We start from the raw sequence: 14641 nt of genomic DNA on the forward strand, positions 1-14641 counted from the left end.
AAATTCACTTTCGTCCCAGAAAAAATCAAGAGAGAAGATTTCGTCGCGTTTACGATATGGAGGCGCCGCCACATCCTGTTCTTCATCTGGAGGGCAGATCTGGAGTCCGTTTTGGGCTCCGGAGAGGGGAAATCGTCGCCATCGTCATCATCAACCTTCTTCCCTCTCCAATTCCATGAAGCTCTTCATCGTTCGTGAGTAATCTATTCATAGGATCGCTAGGCGGCGATGAGTAGGATGAGATCTATCATGTAATCGAGTTAGTTTTGACGGGGATTGATCCCTAGTATCCACTATGTTCTGAGATTGATGTTGCTACTACTTTGCCATGCTTAATGCTTGTCACTAGGGCCCGAGTGTCATGATTTCAGATCCTAAATTATTATGTTGTCACCAATATATATGTGTGTTTTAGATCCGATCTTGCAAGTTGTAGTTACCTACTATGTGTTATGACCCGGCAACCCCGGAGTGACCATAACCGGAACCACTCCCGGTGATGACCATAGTTTGAGGAGTTCATGTGTTCACCAAGTGCTAATCCGTTGTTCCGGTTCTTTATTAAAAGGAGAACCTTAATATCATGTAGTTTCCTTTTGGACCCCGCTGTCACGGGAGGGATGGACAATAGATGTCATGCAAGTTCTTTTTCCTAAGCACGTATGACGACACACGGAATGCATGCCTACATCACATTGACGAACGTGAGCTAGCCACATATCTCTCCGTGTTATAACTGTTGCATGATGAATGTCATCCAAACAAATCACCGACCCATTGCCTACGAGTTTGTCCCACTGCTGATGTTACTTGTTTTGCTCTATTCCTGTTACTACTGTTGTTGCTGCTGTTACTTGCTTTGCTCTGCTGCTACTTGCTACTGCTGCTACTTGCCACTGTTGCTACTTGCTACTGCTGTCACTACTGCTGTTCCTTGCCACTGTTGTTACTCGTTACACTGCTGCTACCTGCTACAATACTTGTTCTCTCAACGTTGCTGGGAAAAGACTGTTTCCCGTCCACGGGCAACTTCTAGCGCCATTGATACAACAGTTAGGAATAGTATGCCGTCAACAGATCGTTTCTGGCACCGTTGCTATCATACTACTTTTCTGCTGATACTTTGCTTGCAAATACTAATCTTTCAGGTGTGGTTGAATCTGACACATTCAACTGCTAATACTTGAGAATATTCTTCCACTTCCTGTCGGGCGAACCAACAAATTTGGGTTGAATACTCTACCCTCGAAAACTGCGGCGAACCCACGCGCTGGTGGGCCATTGCAAGACAATTGCTAATTATTGAGCAACTCGGAGCAGTTCTGGCTCCGTTGCCGGGGAGGCATCAAGTCATGAACACGTCAACATCATTTGTCTAGTGCCGTTATCGGGGACTGCTAGCAGCATTTTTTCTGGCGCCGTTGCCGGAGAAGCGATTGCTATATTCTCTGAGTCACTTGGGATTTATATCTGCTGATCACTATGAAGAATCTGAAAGATCCAAAAACCAAAGTTTTGCCCTCAACTACAAGGGGAGGTAAGGAACTGTCATCTAGCTCTGCACTTGATTCACCTTCAGTTATGAGTAAGTTTGCGACATCACCTCCTGCTAGAAATCTTGATATGTCGCCTGTGCTTGATGATTCTAGAGATGCTATGCTTGATACTATGCCTCATACTGCTAGAGATGCTATGCCTGATACTGCTAGAGATGCTATGCCTGATACTGCTAGAGATACTATGCCTGATACTGCTAGAGATGCTATTTTGCCTGATGATGCTATGCTTGATATTGTTTTGCGTGATATGCCACTAGGGGAATTCCTTGATGCTCATATTGCTAGAGTTACTGCCAATGCTCGTGATACTTCTGAAACTGCCGATACTATTGAGATAGAACCTGCTTTTGCTCCTGCTAGATCTAGCTCTCCTAGATATGAATTGCCTGATATACCTGAGGGTTATGTTATGGAGGAAGAGATAGCTGAGGATTTTCTTACGTGTAAGGATGCCTATGACGCTGAGAAATTACTTCTCAAGTGGAAGGAAAAATCTCTGAAAGCTAGGATGAAATACGACCCGAAGTTTGCCACTTCACCTATCTTTATCACCGATAAGGATTATGAATTCTCTATCGACCCTGAGATAATCTCTCTAGTCGAATCTGATCCTTTCCACGGTTATGAGTCTGAGACGGTCATAGCCCATCTTACAAAACTACACGATATAGCCACCCTTTTCACTAGTGAGGAGAAGATCCGCTACTACTATATCCTTAAGATGTTTCCTTTCTCTCTAAAGGATGACGCTAAAGCCTGGTTCACTTCTCTTGCTCCTGGATGTGTGAGTAGTCCCCAGGATATGGTCTATTACCTCTGTGAGAAATATTTCCCTGTCCATAAGAAGCAAGCTGCCTTGCAGGAAATATACAACTTTGCTCAACTCAAAGAAGAGAGTCTCCTACAAGCTTGGGGGAGGCTCGTCCAGCTACAGAATGCTTTGCCTGATCACCCTCTTAAGAAGAACGAGATACTTGATATCTTCTATAACGGACTTACCGATGCTTCTAGAGACCACCTAGATAGTTGTGCCGGTTGTGTTTTTAGGGAACGAACTATAGAACAAGCTGAGATTCTACTGAATAACATCTTGATCAACGATAATGCTTGGACTATTCCCGAACCACCTCCTAAGCCAACTCCTAAGAAAAGAGGTATTATATTCCTCAGTCCCGAAGATATGCAAGAAGCCAAGAAATCTATGCAAGAGAAAGGCATTAGATCTGAAGATGTCAAAAATCTACCACCTATCAAAGAGATCCATGGTCTCGATAACCCGATACAGGTAGTAGAAGTAAATTCTCTGCGTAGGTTTGATGAGAGTGATATTCCTTTTGACAAACCTGTTAGCCTATGCTTTGATGAATTTGACAACTTTGTTGCCAAACAACAAAGTTTCAGTGATTATGTTAGCAGACATTTGGAACAAAGTGCTCGTATGCTTAGTCATTTAAGTGCTTGTGTAGACAGGAATGTCAATGATCTGAAGCTTCTGAGTAAACATGCCTCTATGATTACTACTCAGGTAGAACAGGTACTTAAAGCTCAAAATGACTTGCTCAATGAGTTGAATGACAATGCCATCAGAGTCATTACTAGAGGAGGCAAAATGACTCAAGAACCTTTGTATCCTGAAGGCCATCCTAAGAGAATTGATCAAGATTCTCAAGGAATTAATGCTGATACACCTAGTCATCCTAAGAAGAAGAAGGATGATAGAAACCTACATGTCAGTTCACCAAATACTGTCACACCTGAAGAACCAAATGATATTTCTGCGTCTGATGCAGAAACACAATCTGGTGATGAACATGAACCTGGTGACAATATGGACAGTGATGTTCATAATGATGCTCAACCTAGCAATGATAAGGATGTGGAGATTGAACCTACGGTTAATCCTGATAACCCACAACCTAAGAGATACGATAAGAATGACTTCGCTGCTAGGAAGCATGGTAAAGAAAGGGAGCCATGGGTTCAGAGACCTATGCCCTTTCCTCCTAAGACATCCAAGAAAAAGGATGATGAGGATTTTGAGCGCTTCGTTGAGATGATAAGACCCGTCTTTCTGCAGATGCGGTTAATCGATATGCTCAAAATGTCTCCGTATGCCAAGTACATGAAAGATATCGTGACTAATAAACGGAACATACCAGATCTTAAGATCTCCACCATGCTTGCCAATTACACTTTCAAAGGTGGAACTCCTAAAAAACTTGGTGATCTCGGAGTGCCCACTATACCTTGCTCCACTAAAGGAAAGTACGTAAGAACTGCCTTATGTGACCTCGGAGCCGGTGTTAGTGTTATGCCGCTCTCTCTTTATCATAGACTTGAACTGGACAAGTTGACACCCACTGGAATTTCTCTGCAAATGGCCGACAAATCAACTGCTTTCCCTATCGGTTTTTGCGATCATGTGTCTGTTGTTGTTGCTAACACCACTATCTTAACAGACTTTGTTATCTTGGATATTCCCGAGGATGATGCCATGGCTGTCATCCTTGAAAGACCCTTTTTAAACACTGCAGGGGCTGTTATAGATTGCAACAAAGGCAATGTCACTTTCCACGTCAACGGTAATGAGCATACAGTGCACTTTCCGAAGAAACGACATCAAGTACATTGCATCAATGCTATCGAAAAAACTTCATTGATTCTTATTGGGAGCTTTGAATGCCCTATTCCTCGTGTCAAGATGAAGTATGATTTGCTTGTTGGGGAGATAAATATCCCCATTGAGGTGACTTAGTGGCTATTCGACAATTCTCCGTTTCCTCTTGCGATTCGAAAAGGCTTTGTTATGAGGATTTGATCAACCCCATTGACGTATTTATTTCGATGACCATGAGATGGATGAATCAAAGAGTCACATACCTCTGTTTTAAGCTTTCACTTTCTGTTGCTTAGACGAAAAATGATAGATTTACTTTAGTTTTTCCCGCTTTCTGTTTTAGCGTCCCGGAGAAAAATACCCCGAAAATAAAAGTTCTCCGATGGTCCTGAAAATCTAGTATGATTTTTTCTGGATTTTTTGAAAAATACTGGGACTGAGAGCTGGCCTGGGGGTCACACCAGTGGGCCACAAGCCCTGTAGCCGCCGCCCCCTGGTGGCAGCTACCAAGCTTATGGGGCCCACAGGGACCCCCTCCACTCATTCCAGCTCCCATCCTCTTCTTCTACCTCCAGAAAAAATCTTTTCACGGCTCGAACCCGTGTTCTTACTCATTTGGCTGTGATTTTCGATCTCCTTGCTCAAAGCACCATTCTTCGAACCGTTTTGGGGAAATTACTCCTTGGTAAGTGACTCCTCCATTGGTCCAATTATTTTTTGCTCTAGTGCTTTATCCTTCACGTATTCTTGCTACCTTGGTGACCTTGTTCTTGAGCTTGAAATGTTGATTTTAGCTGGTCCCAAGTAGTTTTAGCGCGTGATACGGTCTCTAGGCACTAGTAGGAGTAATTGCTACAAGGTGTGGTTGGTCTTCATTCACTTTTCTCTTGAACTTCAAAAATTTCAGCAAAAGGAAATTATGTTCAGGAGGAAGTTTCATGGTGGTTCCTCAAGTAAGAAGGGTCCCCGTCTTTCTTTTCGGGAGCCCGAACCTTATCAACTAAGGGACGCACCGGTACAACCATGTGAATGGCCTTCCGTTGAGTTCATGATCGAAGCAGGCTTCAAGGATGAGTTTGATACACTTGTCCGCAATGCCGGGTTAGAAGAATTCCTCTCAGAAAAATGTGAACAGTATGCTATGCTCACTGCCTCTTTCGTGCGTAGATTTAAATTTTCAGTTGGTCGTGACTCATCCATACTGTTTGATTTGTATGATAAATCCTACACCATGGATTTGGAGGATTTCAATAGATTTGCAAGATACCCGATGGGGGTAGTCTTAATGATCCTGCTAAGTCTTCGGTTAGTGATTTTGTCTCCAGTATTACTGTTGGAGAAACTAGAGACATCACGCAAGCTACCATAGGAAGCATTCATTTCCCTGCCTTGCACTACTTTGCCCTCTTCATAGGTAGGTGCATTAACGGCAAGGGTGAACACTGTCACCTATGCGCATTCGACCTTAGTATCCTTAAGATTGCAGTAACAGGTGACAGGAGCTTCAACATGGGAGCTATAATAGCAAGGAGGCTGAATAATAATGTCATTGATGGGGATTTCTTTGGTGGAATTTATGCTACGCGCTTAGCGAATTTTCTTGGAGTACCCATCCGTTCAGGAGACCCCCCCCCCTCTCCGTACAGCCTACCTTGATCGTGTCACTCTAACACGCTACCAGTTCCTTGAGTGGGATGATGAATCCCTCCTATACTGTTTGATATTTAACCAGCAGCGTGTTTTCCATATTACCCTTCCTGCTCCTGCTTTCTTTGACTTTCAGGTAAAACGTAGATACTACATAACCATAGGAGAGGCAGAGGAGTATGAGAGGGAGGCGACGGCTGCTCGTCTTCGCTAGGCAGCTATTCAGGCAGTGGCTGCAGCACTCCCGTATAACACCGAGTATGATTTTGGGTTTCGCCAGGACCATCCATGGGAGTAGACCAAGCTAGGCCAAAAGCCTAAGCTTGGGGGAGTACGTGTTCTCACCGACCTTGCATTCATGCTTATGCTTTCACTTTATTAGTCGGTGTTTACACTTTGCCACTGTATTATCCGTGCTAGTTTATTTTCGTTTTCTTGTTTTGTGTCCTTTTGAGAAAATCCAAAAAGATTTTCCTTTCTTCTTTTTCTTGTTGGGAGTTTTCCCATGTAAATAGTTTTCTTTTTCTTTGGGTTAAGGTAGAAGATATTGGTTACAATGTTTAGTGGCTCTTGCATGCATGCCTGTTTAGCTTTCAAAGAGTCATATTACTTTGTCTTCTCCTTTGTGTTTGCCTGCAGATTCAGCTTAGTCCAATGCACGAGCACTCTTATTATTTTTCACATCGTTCGACTGTGCAAGTGAAAGGCAATAATGATGATATATGATGAAGTGACTGAGACTGGAAAAGCTGGTATGAACTCTATCTATTTTGTTTTTGTAAATATGACTAGCTTTTCGTCCCAGATTCATCTTTGTTGTGAGAGAACCATGTTTGCAATGACAACTTAGAGATCATAGTTTCTGATGCCATGCTTATTTAGCTAGGAGCTTATAATGGTTTGTCTTGAATGCCAACATAGATTTTGAGATGACTATGATGTAGTATGATAGGATGGTATTCTCCTTTGAATGATTCTACTGGCTTGACTTGGCACATGTTCATGCATGTAGTTGAAACAAAATCAACATAGCCTCTATGATGTTCGTGTTCATGGTGATTTATATCCTGTTCATGCTTGCACTCCATGTTAGTCAAACTCATTGCATCTTGATGACTGTTGTCGCTCTCTAGTTGGTCGCTTCCCAGTTTTTTGCTAGCCTTCACTTGTACTAAGCGGAATACTGCTTGTGCATCCACTTCCATAAACCCAAAAAAAATTCCATGAGAGTCCACCATACCTAGCTATTTGCGGTATCTACCTACCGTTCCAAGTAAATTTGCATGTGTCATTCTCTAAACCTTCAAGAAATAATTTGTTTTGCATGCCCGAACCGCTCATGTGGTGACAGGGGCTATTGATATCTTCCATGTTAGGCATGTTATCCTCGACATGTGTTTATTCACTGTCATTCACGAGAAAAGGGGCCGGTGATTGGAATGCCCAGTTCCACGCTTAAATCGAAAACATAACTGTAAAACAAGACTCCCCCCGGATTGATGTTAGTATTGGCGGTACCCGAGGATTCGGCTCGCCGTGGAGTGTGATTGATTGGTGGTGGGGGAGTTAAAACTTTACTTTTCTCTTTGGGAACCGCCCTATAGCATGAGTAGCGTGGAAGATATTGAGAACTCTTGGTCATTGCGTTGACAATGAAAGCATGTCACCCAAAATTATTATCTCTATTTTCAAATCTTGAGCTCTGGCACCTCTGCAAATCAATGCTTCCCTCTGCGAAGGGCCTGTCTATTTATTTTCCTGTTGAGTCATCCTCTTCTTGTATAAGCACCAATTAGAGAGCACCTCTCTCATTTTTATGCTTTGCTTTTGACTGATATTGAGTATGACTATGACTGGATCTTCGTTACTATGAATTACAATGTTTAGTCACCCTTGATCTTTGAAAGTGCTCTGCATTTATGTTTTGCGGTCTCAGAAAGAGCTAGCGAGATACCACCTATTCAAATTGCTTCATGCTTGTTTTGATTGAATCGTTGGTATCTGAAACTCATTATTATTTGCTCGCTAGCTGATTATGCCATTGATATTAGTTTACCGTGAGACCTTTATGTCACTTGCCTATGTGGTTAACTTGTGATCTTGCTGAAATTCTGGTTATGAGTTAGACATAGTTGCAACAACAAGATCAAACAGAGTTTGTCAAAGTTTTTCTTTCTCTTTCAGTTTGTCAACTGAGTTGCTTGAGTACAAGCAAGGTTTTAAGCTTGGGGGAGTTGATACGTCTCCATCTATCTACTTTTCCAAACTCTTTTGCCCTTGTTTTGGACTCTAATTTGCATGATTTGAATGGAACTAACATGGACTGACGCTGTTTTCAGCAGAATTGCCTTGGTGATGTTTTTGTGCAGAAATGAAAGTTCTCGGAACGTCCTGAAAATTTACGGAGAATATATATGGAAAATATGAAAAATACCTGCGCAAAGATCCACCGGAGGGGTTGCGCCAGTGGGCCACAAGCCCAGTAGCCGCCGCCCCCCTGGTGGCGGCTACCAAGCTTGTGGGGGGCACGTGGCTCTTCCGCCCCCAAACTCAGCTCTATAAATTCACTTTCGTCCCAGAAAAAATCAAGAGAGAAGATTTGGTCGCGTTTACGATACGGATGCGCCGCCACATCCTGTTCTTCATCTGGAGGGCAGATCTTGAGTCCGTTTTGGGCTTCGGAGAGGGGGAAACGTCGCCATCGTCATCATCAACCTTCTTCCCTCTCCAATTCCATGAAGCTCTTCATCGTTCGTGAGTAATTTATTCGTAGGCTCGCTGGGCGGTGATGTGTAGGATGAGATCTATCATGTAATCGAGTTAGTTTTGACGGGGATTGATCCCTAGTATCCACTATGTTCTGAGATTGATGTTGCTACTACTTTGCCATGCTTAATGCTTGTCACTAGGGCCCGAGTGCCATGATTTCAGATCTGAAATTATTATGTTGTCACCAATATATGTGTGTTTTAGATCCGATCTTGCAAGTTGTAGTTACCTACTATGTGTTATGACCCGGCAACCCCGAAGTGACAATAACCGGAACCACTCCCGGTGATGACCATAGTTTGAGGAGTTCATGTGTTCACCAAGTGCTAATGCGTTGTTCCGGTTCTTTATTAAAAGGAGAACCTTAATATCCCGTAGTTTCCTTTTGGACCCCGCTGTCACGGGAGGGATGGACAATAGATGCCATGCAAGTTCTTTTCCCTAAGCACGTATGACGACACACGGAACGCATGCCTACATCACATTGACGAACGGGAGCTAGCCACATGTCTCTCCGTGTTATAACTGTTGCATGATGAATGTCATCCAAACAAATCACCGACCCATTGCCTACGAGTTTGTCCCACTGCTGCTGTTACTTGTTTTGCTCTGCTGCTGTTACTACCGTTGTTGCTGCTGTTACTTGCTTTGCTCTGTTGCTACTTGCTGCTGCTGCTACTTGCTACTGTTTTCACTACTGCTGTTCCTTGCCACTGTTGTTACTCGTTACACTGCTGCTACCTGCTACAATACTTGTTCTCTCAACATTGCCGGGAAAAGACTGTTTCCCGTCCACGGGCAACTTCTGGCGCCATTGATACAACAGTTAGGAATAGTCTGCCGTCAACAGATCGTTTCTGGCACCGTTGCTATCATACTACTTTGCTGCTGATACTTTGTTTGCAGATACTAATCTTTCAGGTGTGGTTGAATCCGACACATTCAGCTGCTAATACTTGAGAATATTCTTCCACTTCCTGTCGGGCGAACCAACAAATTTGGGTTGAATACTCTATCCTCGAAAACTGCGCGAACCCACGAGCTGATGGGCCATTGCAAGAATTGCTAATTGTTGAGCAACTTGGAGCAGTTCTGGCTCCGTTGCCGGGGAGGCATCAAGTCAGGAACACGTCAACAACATTTGTCTAGTGCCGTTGCCGGGGACTGCTAGCAAGTACTTTAAATGTACTCGCAAACATCAAGAAAACAGATAAGTTAAGGCAGGTGAGATGCATGCATAAAATAACTTACTAAAACTAACATGCCATAAGAATTAATTCACGAATGCATTCATACAGATAAAGTAATTCCACCAAGTTGTATAAACGAGCAAGGATGAATAATAATGAATAAGTAATAGAATGTGTGCCGCAGTCGGGCGTCGAAGCGACACCACATAAAGGGCTCACATGTAAGTAATAACAGTTACCATAGTCGGGCGTCTCAGCGACATCACAGAAAGGGCTTATAAGAAATAATAATAAGCATGCCACAGTCAGGCGTCTGAGCGACACCACATAAAGGAATTATATGAAATAATAAACAAACATGCCATAGTCGGCCGTCTAAGCGGCACCACATAAGGGCTTATAAGAAATAATAAACAAGCATGCCACAGTCGGGCGTCTGAGCAACACCACATATAGGGCTTATAAGAAATAATAAACAAGCATGCCACAGTCGGGCATCTGAGCGACACCACATAAAGGGCATATATGAAATAATAATAAATATTGAATATCCAAGAGGTAGAACCATTCCAGGGATATCCAACAATCATAATCATAGGGGTTAGTCCACAGTAAAAATATTAGTTATAATCATCCACCATATTTTAGGATTAGCCGCACGATTTCGCTAACTTCCTCCGAAGACCGACACTCAGACTGACACTTGACTAGTCAACCAATCGTCCATGATAGTGGACACGGGTACTCGAATAGTTTTGACTCTGCATAGGGTGTACTTTTTACCCACAGCCCACGGGTTTCAATAGTCACTCGGACTAATCCCACGTATGGTATTTCAGAAGTAAACACTCAGAACCAGTGCACAACGGTTATTCCACCGCGAAGACCTGACTCACCAGGACTACGCTGCCATGGAAAAATCATAAGACGGGGAGGCTCCAACCTCGACTAGCATGGGATCAATTTTATACCACGCGGTAAAAGGGAAATGCCTTTCCCTCTCGGTCCCAGCCGGAAACAACCATGCCCCCTGACCGGATGACTGGATTTAGTCCAGGGCCATGGATACCTTCATCCCGGCCTCTCTACTTGGTGTGTACCTGGTAATATATAGGTTTACGACCTACTAGACCATATTCTCTTTCGGGAAGACCTATGGCAGCACGAAAGGTAAGGTGACACACAAACAAGACCCGATCTACGGTCGACTTAGGATGTTTAGGATTTCTTGCAAGGGTTAGTACCACACAATATTGCTGAAAGAATAACTGAGTGTTACTACCATCACACCTCGGCATGCCTTCACTGACCATTCTCGTCCCACAAGATGCAGTCTCATGGTCTCATCTTTATCACGAAAAAACCTTCCTCCGAGGTTGTCGAGACCAGCATGACATATGAGGCATGAGGCAGTACCCACTCACCTCTGCATCACATATATTCAGCAACAACAAAATATTCATCACATGCATTTATGCAAACATGATTCTATGAGAAAGTGTATATCAACATAACTCAAAGTCACGCAATCAATGCATCACATCCAACTTCACACAACTTTATGCAAATCGGAGTTCAAGATGCTTGCCTTTGGAGTTGGCGAGGGTGGTGTGTACCCAAATATTCTTGAAGTAATCCTTCTCTCTCCAAGTTCCTATTTTGAAAATATTAGAATGAACACTCACATTCAAAACACCACACAAAAGTTATAGGCAGGTAGGAAAAAGAATCAATTGATTTGGAGTTATAAATAAAAAGTTGTGGCCAGTTTAAGATCTTGTTTGAATCTGTTTATAAAAACAAATATAAACAAAAACGTTTCCGGGATAAATACGTTTTCTAGAATCTGAAAACGTATTAAGAGGAAGGCGCTTACCGACGAGGAAGGCGCACCAGTAGGGCAGCGCCACGAGGGATGTGGTGACTGACCGACAGGTGGACCCCACATGTCTGGTTCGTCACTCACCTCACGCGCGCCTCTGGACAGGGAACGACGGTGGTTCCGACAACGACTGCCAGTGGAACAGGCCTCCGTTCTCGACACTCGGCCCATACACGCGCTCGGGAGGACTAACCGCATCGCAGGGGAGGGGTAGACACAGCAGGGGAGCTCCATGCTGGGCGCGACCCTGAACATGGTGGACGACGGCGTCGGCAGGGGAGGGTCTTCGTCACTGGCGATCCCCGAGCTGGATTGGGGGAAGGAACGGTTTGCTCAGTGCATCAGGAGGCTATATGAGGCCTTTGGGAGGGGAAACAATTTAGGGACCTGGCCGGAGGCATCAGGGGGACGACGGCGACATCGCGACCGTGGATGAGGAAGACGGCCTCGTCCGGCCGTTCTGCTGCTCGGGGTGGGTCCAGAAGGGAGAGGGAGGCGGTCGCTGACCCAAACTAGCTCGGATGAAGGGGTTAAATAGGCGGCCAGAGGCGGTTCCCGGTAGCTTGCGGATAAGCTCATCGGAGACAGCTTCCTGGCAGTTCTCAGGACGATAGGGGCGGCAGCAAGGCGAGGCAGGGGTAGCAGCGCGGCTGGGAAGCAATAAGCGATGCATGAAAGGGGTCCTAGGGGGCAGCTGGCGACCGGAGATGGCTCGGGCGATGCTGGTCGTTGCTGCGACACACTATTGCCGCCAGCAGGCTGCCCGTGCTGCCACGGCCGAAGCGCGACGCGGCATAGGGCAGGGCGACAATTGATCGGGGGAGGGGTTGACGCGGCTCTGCAGGCTGACTAGAGGGCAAGGGCGCGTGGACGCGGCGGCTCAGGCACGCGCGTGCAAAATGGGCGCTCCGGGCGCGCTCTAGGCATGCACGACAGGTGCTCGACGAAATGCCAGTGCACCCACAATATTTCCAAAGCTGGTGAAACTGCACAGGGCTAGGCTAACGTCAAGAAAAATGTTAATTGATAAGCTGGTTGGTCCAGAAAAAGAAATTGCCAATGAAATCTCAAACAAATGCCAAATCTGTCTATGCACTACAGGTGTTTGACAAAATGTCAAGGGTATCTAGCGAGCTCTTCTGGCCACCAAAGGTCAGAGTCTCCTTGGGTCTTAGTCATTATGGTCAAGCTATTTCGGCAAAATTCAAGACTTGTTAGTGCAATTATTTGAGAAATTCATTTCTGGTCTGAAAGATGAGGCAAATATTACATGCATTAAAAATCATGCAATGGGGCTCAACTCCTGGAGTTAATGTTTTAGTAGGGAAAATTACTAGCACTAAATATCTCAATACAAGTAGAGCAAGGAAAAATATAGTTGTAGTACAAAGCATCAAACTGGACCAGAATAGATAAATGATGGTTTTGCTAAAAAAATTCAAAGCACAAAGTTGGGTTTTGGCATAGAAGTGATCTACATGCATCCATTGACATCTCTGAATTTTTATTGAATTTTTTAAATATTAAAACTAGGGGTTGCAGTACAAACTCAAATCTGGGCCAGAAAAGAAAAGAAGTTAATGAGCTCAAATTTTTCAAAACACTTGGCTAAGTTTTTACAAAAATATGATCCAGGGGCATCATAGGTCATCTTCAAGTTTTTGCAGAATTTTTAGAAAAAGTTATCAAAAGGTTGTTGTGCAAAACAGGCCCTTAAGAAAATTAAAAGTCACATATGAATAAAAGAAACATTAGCAAAATATTGAAAGAAAATCTGCAATGAATGTGTGAGAATAAAAGAGATATTTTGATGCAAGCACTCAGGTTTCAACATAATTTTCAAAAACATTTACTTGGGGAGCGGCATTTGGCTCCCCTAGACCAAGATGACAACTTTTCCTTCTCCCCTCCAGTTTGTTGCGCTCTGAAGATGTGACGGACAGGGCTGAGGATAAATCCATGCACGTATGTTGCCGCGGGCAACAACGAAGCCTGTGGACGCCGTATCCTCCCTGGAGGCATTGTCGTGACCATGTCCATAACATTTTCTTGCACCGGGGGATACCTTAGGCTCAGTTCGCTGGGCGAGGCAGCGACGGTGTCTCATCGTCCCCTTCTTGGAGACGCTGCCTAGGTGTTCAGGGTGTCTTCCGGAGAAGCATTTGGTGTGGTTTGCCTCGCTTGCCTTGACGGTGAGGCTTGGGGTGTTGGGTTGTCATGTGAGGATTGTCGTTGTAGGAAGAGCATCTTGGACGCGATGTACTCCATCATTGACACCTCATCCGCAACGTATTCTTCGAGTCAGACTAGCTTTGGTTGTCCACTTGCCGATCTCCTAGGCACTATGGATGGAGAGTGCGTTGATCTAGTTTGGTTAGGTGTTTTTGTCATGCTCCGTGGTGTTCGGTACGAGGGATGCAACCTATGTGCTCTATGTCCGACCTCTTCGCCATTGTTTGGCTTGAGTTTGAGAAAGACGAGTTATGTGTCGATGTGGTCACGGTGGATGTGGGTGCTAACCTATCGGTAGCATTTTGCCAAAAGGCGTTGTATTGGTCGTCTTGGCTAGCTCTCCTTCCATGAATGTGCGTATTCTAAAAGAAAAGAACGTGTGTGCTAAAACAAAACTGCATTCTTTTCAAGTAATTAAATTAATTAAGTTTAATTATAGCATGCATCTTACAGTTGGAACCAAGCCATCCGTACTAGTTATGCATTTCGAATGCACGCATGAACGTAGAATCCATTCCGTCAAAGCGATTCATACACGACCAAGCTAAGCACTGTATATCAAAAATGGTAATATTTTCGGGGACGAAAAAACAAAAATCTCACCAAAATCTGGAGGGTTTTATTTGTTGCCATCTTCCCGTCCCCCGGCCACCTTTCCAGCCCTTAAAAAGATGCCAGTCTGTTAGGGTCGCCTCTCAGATCCCCCAGAACTGGATCGATCACCCGCACGCCGGAGACGGGCGCC

The sequence above is a fragment of the Hordeum vulgare genome, chromosome 7H (genome assembly GCF_904849725.1).
Source record: "Hordeum vulgare subsp. vulgare chromosome 7H, MorexV3_pseudomolecules_assembly, whole genome shotgun sequence".
NCBI lineage: Eukaryota > Viridiplantae > Streptophyta > Magnoliopsida > Poales > Poaceae > Hordeum > Hordeum vulgare.